This window comes from Stegastes partitus, unplaced genomic scaffold, assembly GCF_000690725.1.
Source record: "Stegastes partitus isolate 25-593 unplaced genomic scaffold, Stegastes_partitus-1.0.2 Scaffold1129, whole genome shotgun sequence".
NCBI lineage: Eukaryota > Metazoa > Chordata > Actinopteri > Pomacentridae > Stegastes > Stegastes partitus.
Genome location: NW_007578860.1, coordinates 1 through 23171, shown reverse-complemented (window position 1 = coordinate 23171; position 23171 = coordinate 1). Strand labels below are relative to the sequence as shown.

Sequence of the window (23171 nt, the reverse complement as noted above, 5' to 3'; positions counted from 1 at the left end):
ACGGCACCATTAGCTACCAATGGGCACCGTTAGCTAGCAACGGGCACCATTAGCTACCAGCAGGCACCATTAGCTACCAACGGCACCATTAGCTAGCAACGGGCACCATTAGCTACCAACGGCACCATTAGCTAGCAACAGAATCATGACCAGGACTTCTGAGGAGCGCAGTGACTTCCAGCCAGCACTCGTGTATTCTAATGGGTTCAGACTGCGTTCACGGCTAATTTTACGAGTTTGTGGTTATAAACAGCTCAGTGAGCACATGGATTAATGTCCACTTCATATCATTCGTACTGAATATTGATCAGTTATTGGTGATGCTTGTTAAAAATCCCTGTTTCCATCCCTGGTTCCAACTGTAGAGTCACAGCAGCTCTGAATTTGTAACCAAGGAGCTCCTAAATTTAGCAAAAACCAACAGTTGCCGCCTACAAACCAGAAATGTTTCTGCTGCAAGTCAAAGAACGAGTGATTCTAAAAAATTATCAGGAATCTAAACCGTAAATCCTCCAACATTCATGAAAATTATTCTGTTCTTGAGAGTGAAAACTCATCCTTCGCCTTAGAAACACTCAACAAACTAGATTTCTTTGGAGTTTCAGACTCATGTGATCAGAAGATGATTTGACGAAGAGTGAAAATTATATCAGCCCTAAAACTTCTCATCAGAAGTTGGTCTTGGGTGTCGGTAAGCAGCGTTTTGATGCAGTCGAGTTCAGTGTAATTACTGTTGACAGCAGGACACTGATGAAAAGCCGAGACGTCCTTCCACAGCGGTCTTGTGTAATTCAGAGAGACTGAATGTTCCTCTGTGGGGAGACGAACGTCTGCGATTCCAGCTGACAGCGATCACAGTCGGCCTGTTTTACACTCCCAGTGATCAGAATAAAAAATCAGCTTCGTGTCCTCGAGTGCAAATTCTCTGTTTCACAGGCGGCGAGTGGAAGAAACAGAACAGGAGCTGGAGGAGAGAAAGCTCAGCGAGAAACTCAGTGTTTCACTTTGATTCATGCGACCGCAAGAAAACGGGTTTAAATTCAAACACTGAGGCGGTTATCGTAGGAACAGGTGAAGCGTTTAGAGCTTCAACACTTAATCAATTAGTGGTCAATTATTAAATCAATCATCAGCTGTTTTGTTTTGTTTTTAATTCTCTGATTGCAGCTTTTAAATGTGAACATTTTGCTCCTCTATGACGGTTAAACTGAGTGTCTTTGGACCAAACAATGGAAAACATTGATCAACATGTTTAGTCATTTTCTGACATTTCGAAGCCCAAACGATTAATTAATTAATCGAGAAGGTAACGCACCCATTATCATCATTAGCTGCACTGACATTTGGGCTGAACTGAAATATTACAGCGATTATTGGATGGACTCTCGTGACAGAGACTCACAACAACCACAAACACTCAACATTTATCACCATTTTCACCGTTTTACAGGCCAAACAAACACATTATTTATTAATTGGTAAAGAAAACTCATGTGAATTGCGGCTCTGTTGCTCAAATATGATGCGTTCAAGATGATTGGAGGTAAAAAAAATTACATTAAATATCAATGGATGTACAAAGAAATACTGTGACAGACGTGTTGTTTGGTGCGGTGATGTTCACGCAAATGTTTTGTTTTGTTCACGGTCCAAAGATTTCCAGTTTAGGAGGAAAGAAACTAAAAAATATTCACATTTACGAAGCTGCAAACAGAGAATTTAGAGTTTGGTCGTCTAGTCTGTAGTCTCCGGGTGTTCTGGCAGATTAGTTCGTCCAATCAATCTCCATCGTTACCTTCATTAGGAGGAAACTTTCACATCAGCGGCCGTCCTGAGTGAGAGATCCGTTTAACGTTTACTGAACTCGGAGTCCAAACCAACTGGTGTCAAAGACGTCGTCTAATAAAAGGCGTTTAGTTTAAAAAGTGGAGTTTAGCCTTTAGCAGCAGTTTGTGCTCGACGGCCAACGTCCAGATCGTCTGAAAGCTAACTTGTCCTCACGCTGGATCATTTTCAGATATCAGCACCGTCTCAGTTTCATTTTGAGTTTACATGTTTGTTGGTTTGGATATTCAACTTTTTAAAAAAACAACAACAAAAAAAACTTCTTGGGTTTTTTTTAGCCTCTGAAAACTCATAAAATGTCCCAAAACTTATAAAACAGAGAAATTATGTGAAGAGTCGAAGCTCCAGAGACATAAAAACTAAAACAATTCTTTTTACATCCACGTGGGATCGTCTTATTCTTTGGAAATACTTGTATTGACCTGAAAGTTTGACTGTTAATTAGTAACGACTGGACGGATTTCTTCATTAAAACTCAGCAAAAGGAACCAAAGCAGGACTGAAGCAATCTGAAGAAACCAAACGAGACCAGTGAGGCTATAAAGAGGCTTCAGAAACACAAAACCACCAAAAAGACGTTTAAAATGACTCCAGAGACTCAAAACAAGAGAATCAGAACAACTGAAGAGATTCAAAGTGACTGAAAAGATAGAAAAGGGCCAGAAAACGATCAGTCATTTGCTTGGCTTGTGAAAAGACATTAAAACAATAAAAACCCTGTTTCAGTTTCACACATTCTGCTCAATAACGACCACAAAGAGACTCAAAACAACTGAAAACTGACACAGAATGACACAAAACAACCAGAGAGAAGCAAAATAACCGCAAAAAAAACCCCTAAAAGCACAAAGATCCAAGACGAGAACAGGGTTCAAAATAACACATAGAGACACAAGATAATCACACAGAGTTAAAACAACAACAAAGAGACACACAACAATCAAAACAGACTCAGAACAACCAGAGAAAAGTGGAATAAGTGCAACAGGACACAAACCAAACCACACAGAACCCCTAAAGAGACTCAAAAAGACCACAAGTGAACTCACAACACCTGCAAAGACTCAAAACCACCATGAAGGAAACCAACGTGGTTCCAGAGAGGCTCAAAAAAAATGACTTCATGGACAAATTTACCAACAAAACCTCAAATAATTTCAGAGCAGCCGTCCTGACAGCCAGAAGTTCCTTCAACAGCGAGACCAACATCCTGTAGATCAAATGCAGGACTTCTATACGTCTGATGAAGGAGCTTTGAGGCCTTTTTATCCTGAACGTGTAAATTTCTGGACTGAATAGTTAAAAGTCTGATTGTGAAGCTGAGGAGCAGCAGAAGGACCGACTCACCTATCGTCAGCAGTCCCATCAAACTTTTCCACTGGCCTTGACTGATCTCTGCTGGGCTCTTCTGCTCCGTCCTGGCCTGCTCTGGTCCGCTCTGACTGGCTCACTGGTCCCGTGCTGGCTCTGGCCTGGTTCCTGCTCCGGGTTCTGGTTCTGGTCCAGCCTGAGGTGCCTGGTTCCTGCGGCTCCGGTCGGTTCTCGGGGGACGTCTCCGGCGGTGGAGATGGGCTGAAGCAGGTGAAGTGTTCTCTGTGGACCTGCAGAAGTACTTTGTGTGGTTCTAGTGTGGAGCGGGCGTCCTGCAGGGGAGTCTCAGAGCTTCAGATTGTGTTCTGGGAGCTGCCCTGCCCATCCTGTAGAAAGGGAGGAAAAGGGGGAGGAAGAGGAAGGCGGGGAGGAGGTAAAGGAGAGGGAGGCCAGGATGTGGAGGAGGGGGGAGGAGGAGACCATGTCAGGAGTTTAAACCTCCAGAATTACACAACGTGAAGCCGTTAGCATGGCAACGGGCCGAGCGAGGCAGCGTCCGCCTCACCGCTGCTAGTATTATGTAAAGTTTTACATATTGATTTATTTCTCTGTTGCTATTCTGAGCCCAGCACACTAAAACGTGAATCGACTGAGGGCCTCGCTGCAGCAGATGAGGGCTTAGCGCCGGCTAGCAGCTAGCATTTATGAGCAAATCAGCGGCTCTGACTGCAAACAAAGACGCAGGATCTCAATCACGGCGTCTCCGCTCTGTGATTGGCTGTTAGAGCCGCGACTCACAATCATGCTCATCATCCGTCATCCTGCCTGTTGTTTCCTGATTAATGGTTCGTTTGTTTTGCCTGTAAAATATCATAAAACAATGAAAAGTGTCTGTAAGAGTTAAACACACAAAACTATCACAAAGTAACACAAAAAGACAATAAAGAGACACAAGATGACCAAAAAGACACAAAACCCTCCAATAAGAGACAAAAACAGAGATTTAAAACGATCACAAAGGAACACAAAATGACTATAAAGAGACACACACAAAACACAATGACAAATGACACTAAATGACTGCAAATTACAAAAAATGACCACAATGAGATGCAAAATGGCAACAAAAAAAACACAAAACGACCACAAACACACACAAAACCCTCCAATAAAAGACAAAGAGTTCCTAAGTGATCAAAAATGTTCCCAAAATGACCACCAAAAGACTAAAGACAACCACAGAGACACAAAATGACCATAAGAAGACACAAAATGTCTACAAAAAAACATAATAAGACCACAAAAACACAAAATTGACAAAAAAGATACAAAAAGACACAAAATTTCCACACAGACACAAAAACAACCACAAAAGGACCACAAGGAAACACAAATTGAACACAAGAAGACTGAAAATGATCACAAAGGAACACAAAATGATTATAAGGAGACACAAAATCACCACGAAGATACACAAAATGTTTACAAAGAAACACAATACGACCACAACAACACAAAATTACCTTAAATAGACACAAAACAACCACAAGATGACCACAAAGATACACAAAACCCTCCAATGAGAGACAAAAAAGAGATCCAAAATGGTCAAAAAGGTACACAAGATGACCACAAAGACACGAAATGACCAATAAAAGACACAAAACAACCACAAAAAAATACAAAATGACCACAACGAGTAAAAACAACCGCAAAGAGACACGAAATGATCAGAAATAAAAACAAAGACACACAAAACAACCAAAAGACACACAAAGTGACCACAAAAAGACTAAAGACAACCACAGAGACACAAAACAACTTCAAAAAAAACACAAAACGACCACAAAGAAACAAAAAAACTATCACAAAGTAACACAAAATGACTATAAGGACACACGAAATCACAACAAAGAGACACGAAATGATCACAACAAGACTAAATACTATTACAATTAAACACAAAACGACTACAGACAACCACAGACACATGAAGTGACCACAAAGGAACAAAAAACAACCACAAAGAGACACAAAATGGCCACTAAACGACACAAAACAACCACAACTGTCGGTAACGTCATAAAACATCAGATTTTGTGGTTGTCGTTGCTGAATGTGAAGGTTTCCATCTTCTCAATCATCGTCTGCTTCAGGTCCCAGTTTGGTTAAAAAATGTTCTCCAGATCCTCGAGTCACCGTGTTTTAAATCACAAGTAGAACGAGTCCGTCTGTCACCGGTGGAGTGTGATGATGGAGGTTTACGGCGTGAAGAGTTTACTGTAACTCATTACTGTCGCTGTGAGAGTTTACCTCAGACGGCGTCTCCTCCCAGGCAGCCAACAAAAGCTGAATTTAAATGCGTATTAAACACAGCGGAGAGGTAAAGCAATTTAAATGTTTTGTACTTTTATGAGCAAAAGCTAAATAAATGAAATAAAATCCTGGTAGAACTGAACCCAGTGGTGAGAGAGGAGCCGCCGTCAGGAACCTGCGAGCTTCATAAGTCATAAAATATCCCAAAAACTTTTAGATAATAAACTACAAGATAAAATACGTATGTCAGGGTTGTGCATTAATGCACTTTAGACGTGTCTTTGTTCAGATAATGTCTCCTGTGAGAGCTGCGCTAGAACACAGTGATGGAATCAGACCAGAAGCTGCCATTTTATGCTCTTTAATAAACGATAAGCACATTATGTTTCTTACTTTTCTTGTGTGAGCTGCTCAATGCTGTACATTTCCCCCAAAGACCAACGTAATCTGTAAGCGTGCTTCATATTTTATGTGTAAATTCTTCAAAAGGTGTCAAACAAATGCCATAAATTTACATTTAAATTAAAGGTAAAGATAACTGCTCAGTAGTCGGGGTCCCAGAAACCCACCACAGCTCCACCACACCATCGTGTAGCACGCTGGCTTCATCCGTTAGCAGCCAGCTGTTAGCTACCTATCAGCTTATGGAACAGGCAGGCAGCTGGTAGCCTGCTAGCTGCTAACAGTGTGCTAGCCAGCTGGCCTGTGTGTAAGAACCGGCACGTTCCTACAGGAACGCCGGGGGCAGGAGGACATGTTGGAGACGAGAGCACGGTTTTAAAACAACAAAAAAGACTTGACAAAGATTAGAAGTCACTTCCTGTGGCTCACACTTCCTGTTTCCCGTCTGCGTTGCCAAGGAAACGGATGTTTGGCAGGAAAAAGCTGAGAAGGCTGGACGGCGCTGATAACAAACACACAAACACGCTCACACTTTTACTTCTGTGTTTGTGAGGACCCTCATCGACAAAGTGAAACCTGAAGCTGGAACCTGGAACCTGGAACCTGGAACCTGGAGAGCCTCCTTACAAACAAACAAACATCAGTCCTCATAACAACAGGTGTACGAGAACATGCTCACAGTCTTCTGTCTTTAGCTAAAACCTGATTCTGACTGGAAACTTGAACGGCCATGTTACCAAGTAAGGACCCAATGAAATGTCAGGAGACTCTTTCGTCCTCAGACTGGCAGCTGTACAACAACACATCCACAACTTCATCGTCTGTCTTTGTGAGGACCCTCAGTGACAACCTGAAACCTGAGGCTGAACCCTCCAACACCACGTCACCGAGTCCTCATGAAGTCAGAGACTACCGGTAGTCCTCATACTGACGGGTCAACAAGAACCCACGTACAATTCTTACTTCGGTCTTTGTGGGGACTCTTACTAAAAACCTGAAACCTGATTCCAACTGAAAACTTGAACAGCCTCGGTACCCCATGACGACCTGATAAAAAGTCCTAACAAGCTAATCGACTGCCATGTGTCCTCCCATTGATAGCTGAGCAAGAACACAGATTTCTATTCGTGTCGTTGTGAGGACCCTCATTGACCTGCGTGTCAAAGGACGTGTTTCTAATCTGACAAGTTAATCGGCTGCGTTACTGAGTGAGGACCTGATAAAATGTCCTTGTACAGTCCGAAAACTCACATTAGTCCTCAGAATAGTAGCTGTACAAGATCAGAAACACAAATGTTTAGTTCAGTCTTTATGGGGACCCTCATCGCAACGTGACACCTGATTGTAAAACAAAAAGTCACGAAACGAGGACCCACGAGAACGTCCTTGTAGCGTCCATCACCTGTATTAGTCCCGTTATCGATAGGTGTACAGGAACGGACCCTCATTCACAACCTAAAACCTGAACCCCTTAAAAATCTCAAAACACACCAAACTCACAATAGTCCTCAAAACAACAACCACACAACAACACACACTGTGTCTTGGTTTGTGTTTGATCCTGTTGGTGTGCATACGTGTCGTGATCTTCCATAGTTGTCCATAAAGCCTTTAAACACATCAGTGAGCTGTACTGTTGTACTGTTGCTTCTAAAATATGGGCTCCATAGTTTATTCAGAAACAGCTCGACGGACTGACAACAGCGATCACTTTCACGTCTAATTTAGGGTTATCGTTACACTTTGGGAGGATGCAAATCGATCATATGCTCTGAATAATGACTAACGGATGAGGGATGAAAATGAGGCGTCTTGTACTGAAATATTCTGAGATGATTGCTTTGTTTTTAGTGGACGAACACAACTGAAGCATTTCTAGCTGCTTCTGGCCGTCTGAACAATCAGGCTAAACTCCACAGACTGTATAATGAGGATGTTAATGATTAGCTGCTCTTTGATTTATTGCTCTTAATACTTTTTAATTAAAGGAAATTCACTGATGAGGCAGAAGACAGAAGATATATAAATGTGGTGTAGGTTTGCTGTAGTACCTGGTTGTTCCACTAGGTGGCGCCTCTTACTGTTTAGTGTGACGGAGTTACAGGTGTGTTTATTGACGGTCAGTAAGAGTCCATAAAATGAGTGCACCGTCCTACTAACTCTACAGCATCAAGTTGGAACAAGGTGTCCGACAGCTCTTCAGTTTAGCTAGCTGCTAGCGGCTCATGCTAATCTAGAATTTTCAAATGCTAACACAGTCAAGGAGCTGCAAAAAGCAGTTGCAGCTGTTCCCACTGCAGTCACCGCTGAAGTCCAGGAGCAGTTTGTTGTAGATCAGCTATTTGATGCCATAAAAAGTTAAGTTGGTGCTTTGTACGCTAACTTAATTAGCAAGTTAATGCTAAGGTCATAGTTAGCAAGTTAAGAGCACAACCAGTTTATAGGAAAAACGCATTTGATGTGTCGCGAACTAGCTACACAACCTTTTAACTACACTGATCACAAGCAACAGATTTTTAATTTTAATTTAATTTTTTAGCAGTTTAGCTTTTGCTTTCAAAAACCCTGTGTGTCTGACTTTTAGATTTTTTTTTTTTAATTATTATTTTGACTGAACATTTAATAACTTTGAGGTTGTTTTTTGTCTTTGAAAAAAGATTAAAAACACTCCTAAAAGCTGAAATTAATAAATTATTAGCAGAAAGCCAAATTCAACAAAAACATTATTGGATTCTAGCCTCTGTGGGTAATCCTGCATCTTAAACACACCGATGCTCCTTTTATAATTTATAATGACAGAACACAAACAAAAGCAGCAAACTCTGATCTATAATAATGTGAACTAGACAGTGTTTGCGTTATTAATTTACAAAAGACAAACAGGAACAAATAAATCAAAATTATCTGCTGATACTCTGATATGCTAATTTAGCTCCTCCATGGACACCCGAAACAAACATGTATTGATTTTAAATCAGTATTTTTTTGTTTTTAGCAGAGCAGTCTGATGAAAAGAAAACAGAAATCACTGATAATTTTAGATAGAAATTTCAAAAAATTAGTCAAAAATTACAAAAATTAGTCTAAAATTATGAGACACTGATTCAGAATGTGCCCAGTATCCTCACTGTTGGTCCAGAATGACTCAGTGTTTACAAAGTGAGCAAAAATTACGTAAAAATAACCACTACGACTAAAAAATGTGTCCAAATTGAGAAACACCTGGTTTATTTTACCAAAAATGACCCAAACGTGTCCAAAATCACTAAAAGTGTTTCCAACATGATTCAGAAGTTACACAGAACGTTTCAAAAAAGACTCTGAATTTGTCAGAATGGTTTAAAAAAAACGTCCAATATGACAAGAAATGTGTCCAAAATTACTTAAAGTGAGTCATGGTTTGTCGTGGACGCCCTGGAAGACAGCATCCCTCTGGAAGTGCTGCTGGTGTTCCTGCACTCGGCGCTGCTGCAGAGTGGGAGTAGTGACCTGTGTGAAATCTAACGAACGAGCAGCTCTGATAAACATCCAGGAGACGCTTCTTCACCTCCTCAACATCCGGCGAGACGCTCAGCTCTCCAGTAAGAGCTAATAGTTCAGCAAATGTTTCAAATGATTCATGTAAAAGTCAGATTTCTCTGGGAAGCTGCAGGAGCTCGTCGCTAAACTCCAAACTACCTCCATGTGTCCAGACGTCTCCTCTCTGCTCATCAGAAAGATGTTCCACCATCAGATGTAGGAAGATGTTCCATCATCAGTAGAAAGATGTTCCACCATCAGATGTAGGAAGATGTTCCATCATCAGATGTAGGAAGATGTTCCATCATCAGATGTAGAAACATGTTCCACCATCAGATGTAGAAAGATGTTCCACCATCAGCTGTAGAAAGATGTTCCACCATCAGCTGGATGTATCTCCACCAACTGGTTCCTCTGGTCTCTGGTTCTGATCCAGGCTGCATCTATTCATTGGTCCAGGAGGTGGGATGTTCCTCTCAGGCTCTCTGAGGAAACACTTCCTGCAGTTCAACCTGAAAACTCCATTTTATTGTCACTTGAATGAGTTTTTTGTTTTGTACAGAATCTTTTTTCAACTGTTTTATATCAAACATGTAAAATAGTGATTTGGATTAAAAATCTTGATTTTAGCTCAATTTTGACAGAAAAACAAAACCCTGCATGACCCATGTGACACGTTCAATGACCGTCAGAAAATTATAAATTCGTTCTGTTTTTGTAGTTTCTGGCTGATGAACTGTCATTTTGGGGATTTTCTGTCACACCTGCCGGCGGTCGTGGTGTTGGGCGGGTTAAGAACGAGCTGCTTGTTTGCTTCACACCTGGGCCGGTTTTCACCTCCATCACCGGCCCGGTGGAACCGCACAGGTTGGGTGTGAAAGCATTCGTCTTTTCTGCAGTAATTTGATGATAATTGGAGTTCTCTCGCAGCAGCTGAGAGCGTTCGACTGCATTTGCATTCATTACGGCCGCGTTCACGCTGCAGCGAATCCGAGCGCCGTCCTGGCAGGACCGAGCTTCAGGTGTGTCGGCAGCTGGGCTTAAATCTGTGCGGCGGATCACCAAAGATGCATTTCATTGTTAGGTGTGAACAAGATGTGTGTGTGTGTGTGTGTGTGTCCTGGAAACGTAGCTCCCCTGGCCATTACCATGGTAACCAATGGCAGGAGCTGATAATACACTCTGTATTCTCTCCTCTCTGACACACACTTTCTCTTGTCAAGTTTCGCACATCGCTGGGGAACTAAAAACCAGAGAATCTGTTCGGTTTCCGTCTCCTCGCGCTGACTGGAGCCCACAGGAACAACCCCGGCTTCAGATGAACGTGATTAAAACGTTAGCGGCGGGGAGGCGTTTAGTCGTCACAAATCAGAACCGCAGCAGAACCAGCCGAGGTCCTAAAGAACCGACTTCATCCACAAAACGACGGTTAAAACCAGCGACAGCAGAAAACTCAGAGCCGTCCGGAGGCCGTCGACTCGTTCAGGGTTCTTCTAAAAGCTGCTCAGACCAGTTTTATACCAACGTCTGTCAACATCCAGACCACAAGTTTATGAAACAATTTACTGTTAATTTGCAGATTTTGCCTGAAAGTGGCCAAATAATTTACATGCTGACCATGAAAAGACAAAAAGATCTGCAGTTTGCACACATATTTTACGGTAATGTTATACTATTTCTATATTTAATGGATTTTGTCGTTTTTAATTGCAAAGGTTTCGACAAAAACAAAAATAACTCAGCTCTACGTGACTCGTCCAGAATCACCCCGATTTGTACAAAATCACTAATAGTTTGTTTAAGACTTGAAAATTGCCCAACTTGTCTGAAATGAAAGGCTCAGAACTGACTTAAAACCCTTTTTATTTAAAAATAATCCAAAATGAGTCGTATTTTTTCCAGAATGACTACATTAGGGTTAGAGTTAGTGATGCGTCCATACTGAATGGACGAGTCCACTAGCAAGGCGCTAAATCAAATGCTAAACAAAACCCAGATGACTTGCTGCCAAATGTTCAACATTTCTTTCAGGTTTTTTTTTTCTCAACTGTGTATAAAACATCATAAACTGTCATCGATCACTGAATGTCTCGTTCTTTTTTACCCAACATTCTCTTTAGTCTGAAATAAAACAAACGAAGACGTAACTTCTCACATTTAAGAAGAAACCAACAGTTTTGAGGCACTTTTACTTTTTTAAAAGCGAATTAAACTGAGACTCGACTAATCGCTGCATCTGTGGTGTCAGAAGAAGCACAAAACTTAACAACTTCTCACAACAGTTAGTGTTTTTCAGGAGGCGACTGATCGCCTCAGATTAATCTCAAGTCCAAATATAAAGACTGATCTTCATCCAGACGGAGTTCTGAAGCAGATCTCAGCATCACGTCTGGACCAATAAGAGGCTCGCTGCAACGTTCACCCAATTAATGCTCAGATGTCTTTAATACCACACACAGAGATTTAATACCTCCGTCGCCGTCACAGAGCGACGAACACAAACAATAAGACTGATTACTTATTGATGTTTACAGTCGAGTCCTCAGAATTTGGACGCTGACGCAGTTTCCATAGTTTCGCCTCCACAATGGATTTGAAATGAAGCAAATAAGCTGTGATTGAAGTGGAGACTTTCAACTTTAATTCAAGGGGTTTCACAAATGCGTCGCTTTAACCGTTTAGGAATTACCTCCCATGCAAACAGTCGCTTTGTTTTCAGCGGCGCTGAAGTAGCTGGACAAACCAACAGAGTCATAAATATGCAAAAGGATTGTTTTTTAATAAGCGACCGCCTCACGTCTGAATCATCACCACATGCTGAGTTTCCTATCTTAATTAAAACGACATAATCAATGTACGCAATTAACGCAACCTGCCGAGAAACAAAACAGACACACAAAATGACCGCAAAGAGATGCCGAACGACCAGAAAGAGTCCTGAAATGCACAAAAAACCCACAAACTACCATAAAGAGACACGAATGATCATAAAATGACCACAAAAATTGTAAAATGAGCAGCAAGAGAGGCAAAAAAAAAAACACTAATGGATGCAAATAACCACAAAGACACACAAAACAAACGTAAGGCGACACAAAGTGACCACAAGAAATGCAAAACAACCACAAAAAACCCACAAAAGGATTTTAAAGAGACAAGAAATTTACCTAAAAAACGTAACATGACCACAAAAGACACAAAACGATCATGAAGACATGCAAACCACAGCGACGGGCACAAAATGATGAAAGAGACCTGAAATGACCGTGTAGAGATGTGAAATCGACCAATAAAAATGATCAATAAAGAGGCTAAAAACCATTAAGACATGCAAAGAACTGCAAAGAGACACATACTGACCACAAAAAAATGCCAAACAATCACAAAAGAAGCAAAAACAGACTATTAAGAGGCACGACATGGACCTCAAATAATGCAAAATGACAAAAAAAAGAGACATAAAATGACGACAAAGAGACGCGAAAATTACCACAAAAGAACTGCAAAGAGACACAAACCGACGCAAAACAACCAAATAGGCTCAAAAAAACCTGCAACGAGATGCACAATAGCAGCAAGAAGACTACAAACCACCAAAATGAGGCAAAACTAGCGCCTAAAAAAGCAAAACGACCACAAAGACACATTAGATGCGTTTACATTTCCAGGTTCCCAAACGTCTTGTTCATAAATGTACCAAATGTCGCGCCGAAGCTTCAAAGCAGAAGATGCCAGTTTGGAGGAAGTAACGGACTGAACGCTACAGAACATATAAACCACCTGCAGCTTTTGTCCGTTAGTTTTTATGCGAATGAAAAACACATACAAACTTCTACTTTTTATGCATTTGTAGTCCACGAGACCCACATTCATATGGTACAACCAACTTCCACCCAGCAGGGGGCGCTGCGCTAACAGGTTGAACAGGTCTGTCTGACTCTAAGCGACTATTTCACCAACGTTGAAGCTGCAGTGAACCAAAGAACTGATACAGAACCCGCTCTTCAGCCAATCAGTAGTCAAGCAACGTACCTGTAGATGAACTAAATGTTCTGCTGAGTTCTGAAGGACTCTACCTGCGGCCTAATTAGCATGAATTAATTCTAAATCTACATAAACAGCTACTGTTAGCAGCATAATAAATCAGAACTTTTTCTGTGAATGGAACACCACAGACTGAAGAGAGAATATCGACCAACAAGAACCACGATCAATCAATCAGTCGTCAACTATTCTGGTCGACCAAACATCTTATCAGTTGGTCCAACTTGACGCTACAGCACCAATAATAAATCTGTCACAAGGACAACACAAGGCAATTCTCTCCAACTTACCACAGAAAATATTCCTTCTTAAGAAGCTGGAAACATAGAATTTAGACTTCTTTTTAAACCAATTAATCCATTTTCTGCGTAGCTGATGACCAATCGATCAGTCATTGCTGGTGTAGTTTGCTCTGTAGGCTCCTGTGTTCTGGTTGGTCGATTGTCTCTCATCAACCTCTTGTTCTCAGGAGAACAGTTCTACATCAACATCCTCTTACCGCCTGTGAACACCGCACCGTTTTCCCAACACTGAACTGGTCCAACCTGATGGAGACGATTAATTTATTAGTTGACGGCTAATTGATTAATCGGTTTATCCACGCTTCCATTGAACACCAGATTAACTGAATTTAAACCAGTTTTCTTGTCATTTGGTGGAAACATTTATGAGTCAAACGTTGAAAACTCTAAATTTCTCACCGAGTTTACACTTTACTTTCTGTCCATCTGTTTGAACTTCAGGCAGCGACGCCAACTTCTTTGACATCAGTGAGTTTGGAGTTGACTCACGTTCAATAAGTTGGACCTAACAGTCTCCATCAGGTTGGACCAGTTCAGCAATGTGAAAACGTGGGGGTGTTCACAGGTGGTCTGTTCCTCCTGCTGCCAAGAGTAAAGGACTGATCCAAGTTGGCACAACAGATGACCTGGACACTAAAGCTGCAACGATTAATCAATTAATTGTCAATTGTTTAATTAATGACCAACGTTTTACTCTTTGTATTCCTTTGATTTTTTTTTTAATGTTTTAATTCTGTGATGGCAGTTTCTTAAATGTGAATATCTTCTGGTGTCTTTCCTCTACAGTGACAGTAAACTGAATATCTTTGCGTTTTTTTTTTATCATTTTCTGACAGAGTTTAATGTCCAGACTGAGCTTTAATATTGTGCTCGGTTAGAGGTTGTGTCTTTAAAAGAAGGTCTGGAGTTCCACAAGGCGTGAACGTGGTTCCACTGTGATTTTACGACCTGTTCAAAAGTGAAAATTACACGTGGAGTACCACAAGGTTCAAGTCTGGGCCCACGGCTGCTCAGTTTCTCACGTTTGCGCCAAGTGTCCTGGAGGTGCAACAAATCATTATTGTCAACTATTTTGCTAAACGATTAATCGGTTTGAGTATTTTTATTTTTTTTTAAGAAACGGTCTAAATTCTGTGATTGCAGCTTCTTAAATGAGAATATTTTCTTGCTTCTTTCCTCATCTGTGGTGGCAAACTGAACACCTTTGGGCTTTGGAGAACACTAATCAGCATTAGCTGACATTCTAGAGGCCATGCGACTGATCAGCTAACTGAGACAATCTACAGATTAATTGACAATGACAAGAATCATTAGCTGAGGTCGCCATGCCAACAGCCATGCCAACAGTTGACCATTCTACGCTGAGACGGCTTATCTCGCTAAAAACCAAATCTGACGTCGTAAACGTTGCCTCAGATAAAAGACGATTCCGGCTTTTCCAAACTGAAAGACACAAATCACCTCCAATCAAACCGTTTAGATTAAACGTGAGATTAAACCTGCTGATGAAATGATCCCATCATGGATTAAAGACAGATCTCTGCGTTTCAAACTGCTCTACTCTGTGCGTTTAGCCGCCTAGCTGCCGCTAACGCAGCAGTTTAACCTCTGGCCGCCGGCGGCTGCATCAGTAACGTGTTGCCATGACGACCGCGTGACATTCAGGAGCCAAAGAAGAAGAAAAAGGAGAAGAAGAAGAAGGAGAAGCTCCACTTCCTGTTCCTGTTTGATTCTTTTTTATTTTTTGTGTGGGGGGCGGGTGGGGGGGGCAGATCATATCTTCAGATAGTCGGTCTGAGACTACGGCCTACACACTGCTGCTGCTGCTGCTGCTGCTGCTGCTGGGCTTATATAACACACACATATAACACACACTGACAACACAACACACTCACACACACATATATAACACAACACACACACTCAGAGTGAAGTGATGCTGGAGGAAACCGGAAATAAGTTGAGAGAGAAGGAACGAGAGAGAGAGGAGAGGGCAACTGAGGAGACGAAGGATTAAATAAGAGATGAATGGGAGGAGAAGACGAAGTGAGAGAAACAGGAGGAGGAATAAAAAGAGAGATGAGAGGAAGGAAAAGGTGAGAAGAAGAAGAAGAGGAGGAGGAGGAGGAAACAGGATGAAAGATGACAGAGTTAAAGGAAAGAAATTATAAAAGGGAAGAGATGAAGAAAGAAGGAAAAGAGATGGTGAAATGAAAATGGAGATGTAAAGGAAAGGAAGTGAAAGAAGGAAAAGAGACAAGGAAAGGAACGTGGACACGTAAAGGAAAGGAGGGAAGAAAAGAAGGAAAGGAAACTACATTAGGTAATAAGGAACGAATGGAAAGGAAAGGAAATGAGAAGAGGACAGAAGGAAATGAAAGAAGGAAAAGAGACAAGGAAAGGAAAGTGGACACGTAAAGGAAACGAGGGGAGAAAAGAAGGAAAGGAAACTACACTAGGTAATAAGGAACGAATGGAAAGGAAAGGAAAGGAAAGGAGGAGGGAAAGAAAGTTTTGGGAAGGAAAGGAAATGAGAAGCGAAAGAAAGGAATAGAAAGGGAAAGAAAGGAGGAGAAAATGAAATGAAAAGAAAGGGAGGAAATGAAAGGAAATGCAAGAAGAAAAGGAAAGGACAGGAGTAAAGGAAAGGTGAAGGAAAAGAAAGGAATAGAAAGGGAAGGAAAGGAGGACAGATAGAAAGGAAAGGGAAGGAAATGAGGAGAGAAGGAAAGGAAAAGAAATGGAAGGAAAATGTACAAGCACAGAAAAAGAAACGAGAGGAGATGAAGGGAAATGAAAGGAAGGGAAGAGAGAGGAGAAGGAGGACATGAGAGGAAGCGAAACAAGAGGGAAATGAGTCAGAGGAGAGAACGAAATGAAAGGAGAAGAAGCGAAAGGAAGAGACGAGGAGATGAGGAGGAAGGAGGCAGGAAAAGGAGGAGAACCAAACCAAGCGACAAGAGAAGGAGACGATCGGTAAAAAGGTAAAGTAAAGAGAAAACGTAGTCACGACTTTCAAAGTTACAGAGCGGCAGCAAGTGACCGACACACACTCACACACCTACACACTGACACACACACCCACGCACAAACACACACACACACAACGTCAACACAAACACACACAACCACACACATAAATACAGTGAAACACGGAGCTGCAGAGGAAAAGAGACTCACCCAGAAGATCAGCGACTCCATGATGATAAACTGAAAAGAAAATGATGGAGAGGAGGAGGAGGAGGAGGAAGAGGAGGAGGAGGAAGAGGAACAGATGATGGAGGATGGAAAAAAAGAAGAAGAGTATCTGGAGACGAAAAGAGAAGAAGAAGAAGAGGGAGAGAGGGAGGGAGGATGAGTGGAAGGCTGGTCGGTTCAGCCCACACACTGCTAGCATGACACACACTCAGTGGATGCCAGTGTGTCTGTGTGTGTGTGTGTGTGTGTGTGTGCACGTGTGAGCGTGCACGTTGTCTCCCACTCCAATGCGTGGGTTAGAAAACACACCTCTCTCTCTCACTCTCGCTCGAGCTCGATCGCTCGCCGTGAGCGAGCTAGAGAGAGAGAGAGAGAGAGAGAGAGAGGGGGGTAAAGCAGCGTGGGTGTGGAGGAGCGGCCCCGTCGCCATGGAAACGATACCATCGCCAAAAAAAAAAGCGAGGATTCAGGATTCAGCATCCATCATCCTCATCATGAAAGCCTCATCATGATGGAGAAACTGCAATTTACTGATTCGCGCAATGTTTTTTTTTCTAACCAATCAGAGCGCACGTGACTGCTGACCCCGCCCCCGTTGGCGTTTTCCCACATGTGAACCTTTCACCCGTCGCTCAGGCCGACCGCCGGCAGCTCCCATCCAAGGAGGCACTTCAGATATCAAGTCTTACTTTGCACAACTGCGTATGATCGGCAGCTGTGAAGGGAAACCCGCGAACCAAGGGGTCACCACGACGAGAACACATAGAAAACCCCAGATACAAGCGGTTGCCCCTGCAAAGATGGATAGAAAACCCCAGATACAAGCGGTTGCCCCTGCAAAGATGGATAGAAAACCCNAGAAAACCCCAGATACAAGCGGTTGCCCCTGCAAAGATGGATAGAAAACCCCAGATACAAGCGGTTGCCCCTGCAAAGATGGATAGAAAACCCCAAAAACATGAAGTGGTACCTGCAAATTTCCAGAGAAAACCCTAAAAACAGGGTCGCCCCTACAGAATAGCACAGGAAACCACAGCGGTAATGAATTGCCACTACAAAACTGCCCCCATAACAAGGTGTTGCTATTGTAAAAAGGCGTCGATAAACCCCAAAACCATGGGTTCCCCCTGCAAAACTGCATAGGAAACCCCAACAATAATGTGTTGCCCCAACAAAATTGCATTTAAAAAAATCCCAAAACAATAGCTGCTTCTACAGAAACACACAGGAAACCAGGACCGATTGTGTTTATTTCTGTTGCCATGCCTGCTGTTAGCCTTTCACTGTTTAACACTGTGGGGACCAGAGGAGGGTTATGGGGTTTAGTTATCAATGGGGCACCATGACGAAGACTTCTGTGACAGTTAAGCCTATCCAGGACTTTCTAGCCATACGTAGTAGATCTTTCGGGGTCCACTGAACCGCAAGAAAGAGTATGTGCAAAACATTTGTTGGTATTCTTATAGACTTTTATACTATGTTAAATAAGTTTTCTGGTAAATTGATGTATTTTTGGTTCCAAATGCCTGACAAATGTCCCTCTTTTAAGATTTTTATAAAAATCTTCAAAACAATACCTGTCACCTAAACCAAATGATCTGGGGTCCAAAAGACCCCCACAGTCCTGAATAGGGTTAATGCCTTCCAGCACCTGAGTGAGCCAGATGGGGAAGCGTGAGGAGTAAAGCAGCGTGGTTTAACCCTGCAAGACTGCATAGGAAACCCCAAAACAAAAGGTCAACCCTTTAAAATGCATTGGAAATTCATTATGTTACAGATTAGGATGTATATTAACTAACGACGCAGATGCCGTTAACACATGTCTAACAGTCTACCCATGATAAGCTGTAGTACTTGGTAGCACCACCAGGTGGAGCTTTTTACTGTTTAATCGGATTGAAGGTGGCAGCTCGTTTGTTGTATTCAACAATGCAGCGACCAGATGATGTGGTCACCCGGACTACAGGCATGTTGGCAAGCTGAGGATATTGCGAGGGTTTACCAGCAACAGACACCACGACAAACTAGCACTTAATGGCTTCCAGTCCGATCAGCGTGTAGCATAATGTTCACTATAATTCAGTCATTATGTTAATCAATTAGTTATTGATAATGCTGCAGACTACTGGTTAAGAAAACGGTTTAACATTTGCATACCTAATGCTAGTGGCTTATTCTTGGAGAATTTTTAAAGGAGACATCAGAATAACAGAATTGTAAGCAGATTTTTATCTGCTTTTACTGGTGGAAGTGTGTGTGGCACGAAAGATAAATTAATGAAACATCAGAAAGTTTAAAATCTTGCAATTGTTGTTTCTGTCAGTCAGAAATCGTGAAAACAGAAAGATTTGTTGGATTTTCAACTTTCCGATGATCCTCGAACGAATCATGTGAGACCATGTGATCATGTGTGGTCCTCTCAAGAAGTTACGCACATCTCAGCTTAAAATTGTTCATCCAAAAATCAAATGAAAACAGTTTCTACCTACTGATGGTAATAGAGGAAATGAATCATCTGGAAACCTTGAACATGTGTCACAAATCATCTAAACTTTTTGAGGTATTCTGACTTTTGCTCAAACAAAATAAGACATTTGAAGATGCCAGATGTCTGCAGGTGAAAATGCTGAAGATGTTCAGTTCTGTGAGCATTCTTGACGTCCAAATAATCAAAAATTAAAGTAATAATTTGCAGCAATAGTTGCCACAAACATTAACTTCACGGTGGCACCAAAGGAGAATGCCAAGGCTCGCCAACAGTAGTGTTCATCCTCCGGGGTTCATGAATGACCAAACCACATTTGTGCTGGTCAACCAAGGACATGTCGATATACTTCACTGTATACCTGGAAGTTTTCATGTAAAGCTGGAAGAGAAGTAAAAGGCTAACGTGTCCTCCAGGAACCTCAAATATCTGTTGTAAAATTAACTATAATCAATTCAATTATTATTAAAATATTTCACTCAAAACTACAGTTCTTGAATAATCAGTGAGACAATCACTAAGGAAATAGTTGACAACTATCTTAATATCGCTTTAGTTGTTTTCAAACAAAAGTAGTGATATAAGACATTGTGATTCCAGCCTTTCAAAATCTAAAATTTCTTAGTCATGTGCAATTGCAAAAAAAATTATTTGGGGTATTAACGCAAACAAAACAAGACTGTGGCCATTTCTGATGTCAAGTTAATTGAAAATGAAAGTAGTTGGACACCCACTCTAAATTCCAGAAGTCAACCTCATGGTGGCGCTGTGGGAGAAACTCTGAAGCTAACCGCAGAAAGTAGAACTCGTCACCTTCGACACCAATGTCTGTACCAAGTCTCATGCTGATCCACCCAAAACAGCAGCTGCTGCGATACAGCGAGGTATACACGCAGAAGGGATTCTGTGATGAACAAAGGTGAAGCCATTCGCCCAGGACTTCTGGCGCCATTTGACGGTCGACAGTTTTTTGAACCGATCCCGGCAGCTTCAGAGAGTTAATTTGGTAACTGCTAACTCCTGAGGTTTAGAGGTGTTGGTACGTGCGTTCATGATGTTCAGACAGAGCCAACTTAGTCTTTCTGGGGGGGTTTGCCCAGGAGTTTACCTGGATAAAGTGGGCAAACTCATCCCGGTGGAAGTACCATAAGAGAGACCATCATCATTCTTGGCCCCATCTCATGCCAGTAGGACGGCAATCCACCCAGTACAACAGTTGGTGGGATACAGGGAGGTAAATATGCAGAGGGGATTCTATGACGAACAAAGGGAAACCATTCGCCCAGGACTTCCAGCGCCAGTTGACAGCTGCCAGTTTCTAGAACCAATCCTGGCAGCTTCAGAGTGTTTATTTGGTAACTGTTAATTACTGGGCTTAAGAGGTGTTGGTACGAGCGTCTCTGATCTTAAGACGGAGCCGTGTTAGTGTTTTTGGGGTGATTCCACCAGGAGTATACCTGAATAACGGGAGCAAATGTGTCCCGACTGCAGTGCGATAGCAAAGATAATCGTCCTTGGGCCTTCCCTGGTAGATAAGACGGGTCAAACTGGTGTCATTGGGATGGAAACAGGACCAGTAACAGGAACCTACAAGGAGAATGCTTCATTTATTGATACTAACCTGCCAAGCTTTAATCTGATGATATAAACAACCTTTTTATTTCATCGATTTACACGAAAATGATAAATATCTGCAAATACTTGTGTTCTCTTGAAGACCCCGAGCTGCAGTCGCCGTCACGATCGCCACAAGCTACATTTCAGCTTTTTGAAAGGTTCAGTCTGTTGCCACTGCTGTATTTGTTTGAACTGTCGCTGCATCTGTAAAACAAACAGTTACTCAGACGGCGATCACACTTGACGGATGACGCATCGGATCGGCATAAACGGATAAACCTGTAATCTGCAGCGTCCCTCCGCTATAGATCCGCTGCCCGACTCGTTTGTGAGTGAAAGAAAAGCGACGGTGGAACCGAAGTCAGTTTGTTCCTGAATGGGAACAGTGAGAACAGATGGAGCTCGGAGGTTTTCAATGAGACAACTGCTCGGTGATGCGGCCACATATGGTGGCTGAGGGAGCTGAGAACGCCCGGCAGCTTATGCTGGGTTCAGGCTGCAACATGTTTTTGCCAAATAAGACGGTGGCCGACCAGGTTTAGGCGATAAATTCTTGCCATGACACGACTGAGACCCGACAGACGACACCACTGGTTCCCGATCCGTCGCACTGAGATCTGTACAGTATCAGCAACAAGAAGGCAAACAAACAAAAGGCCTCTGAAGGTGTGTGTGATGCTGACAAAAGTCCAAAGAATGGGAAAAAAAAGTGGATTTAGGAGGATTGTTCTCTGTATGGTTCTGTTTGAAGACACTGCTTATTTATTGTTGTAAAGAAATACAGTCAAGTTTAAAACACACAAAAACCACAAAAGAAGAGACACAAACGAACCGCAGAAATGCAGAATGACCACGAGGAGACAGAACACAACTAAAAAGACAACAATCAGAGACACAACATCCTCAAAGAGACGTTAAAACAAATACAGAGAGACATAAAATGACCAAAAAGAGACAAACATGCTAAAAGAAGACACAAAATGAACACAAAAAGATGTACCATGGCCACAAAGAAACACAAATTTATCACTTAAAGACACAAAACAACCCTGAGGAGAACAAACAGGGCCAGAAATAGACACAAAACAAAGACAATGAGACGAAAAACACCCCCAAAGAGACACAAAACACCCACAGAAACACAAAACAGTTAGAAGGGCAACCACACAGACACACAAAATGTCTACAAGGAGACACAAACACCTAAAAATATCAACACAACTATAAAAACAAACAAATGATCGTAGACAGAAAAAAGCCACAAAACAACTAAAAAAAGACACAAATCAATTAAAAGTTCCACAAAACGACCACAAGTCGACACAAACAACCGGCTGTGTGTCTCAGTCTGGACGTCATCCTCAAGAAAACACAAACAACTAAAAATATCAACACAACTTATAAGTCGACACCAGAACCGTGTCAGAACACGTATGAAGAAGAACCGAGAACAGCTTTCAGCCTGGAGGTGATGTTGGAGCTGCAGCGCCCTCTGCTGGACGCCAGCTGCTGGTTTCAAGTTATCAGAGTTCAGGTCTGATCTAAAACAGCTACAAGCTTAAAAAACGTCCACCAGCTGCCGTCTGACCACAGAAACCGTCAACTCCCCGAAGAGTTTCTGATCCTGGAGGTTAAAGATGTGAAGGAGTCAGACTAAAATCACCTCCAGCTCCTGATCCTCGCCCCTCACAGGATCTTTTATTAGGGTCCGAGCACTAACGGTGCAAGGACCCTATTGAAACCCTTGTGATTATTAGGGTCCGAGCACCCAAAAGGGTGCGAAGACCCTGTTGGAACTGCTCGGATTATTATTATTATTCATGCCAAAGACACGCGTTTTTGAGGCCCTAAACATACTCGAAAACTCACCAAAACTGCCATGTACATCAGACCCGGTGAAAAATTGTATAATTTGGAAGAACAATACACACTTCAATAGAAAAATTGCTCCACAGCGCCACCTTCTAAATTGTCAAAAGCACATTTGGCCTAGAGCTATGCAATTTTGTAGGCATATAGAGCAGGTCAGGATGAATAAAAAAGTCAGGCTGGGCCAAGTTGTAAAATGCAACACGGCTCATCGGCGCCCCCTACAATATTTCAACAGATTCCCATTGGGGCTATGTTTGATT

The 23171-nt window shown here is 42.1% G+C and overlaps 1 protein-coding gene across 5 annotated transcripts in view; it reads right to left on the bottom strand.

Annotated features, from left to right (window-relative positions):
• shank3b (SH3 and multiple ankyrin repeat domains 3b) overlaps positions 1–3497 on the bottom strand; it is a 45891-nt gene extending 42394 nt beyond the window's left edge. For all 5 annotated transcript variants that reach the window (XM_008296440.1, XM_008296443.1, XM_008296442.1 and 2 more), the window contains exon 1: positions 3193–3497. The gene's annotated coding sequence lies outside the window, so the exon portion shown is untranslated. The remainder of the gene's footprint in view (positions 1–3192) is intronic.
• Between the last annotated feature and the right edge of the window lie 19674 nt (positions 3498–23171).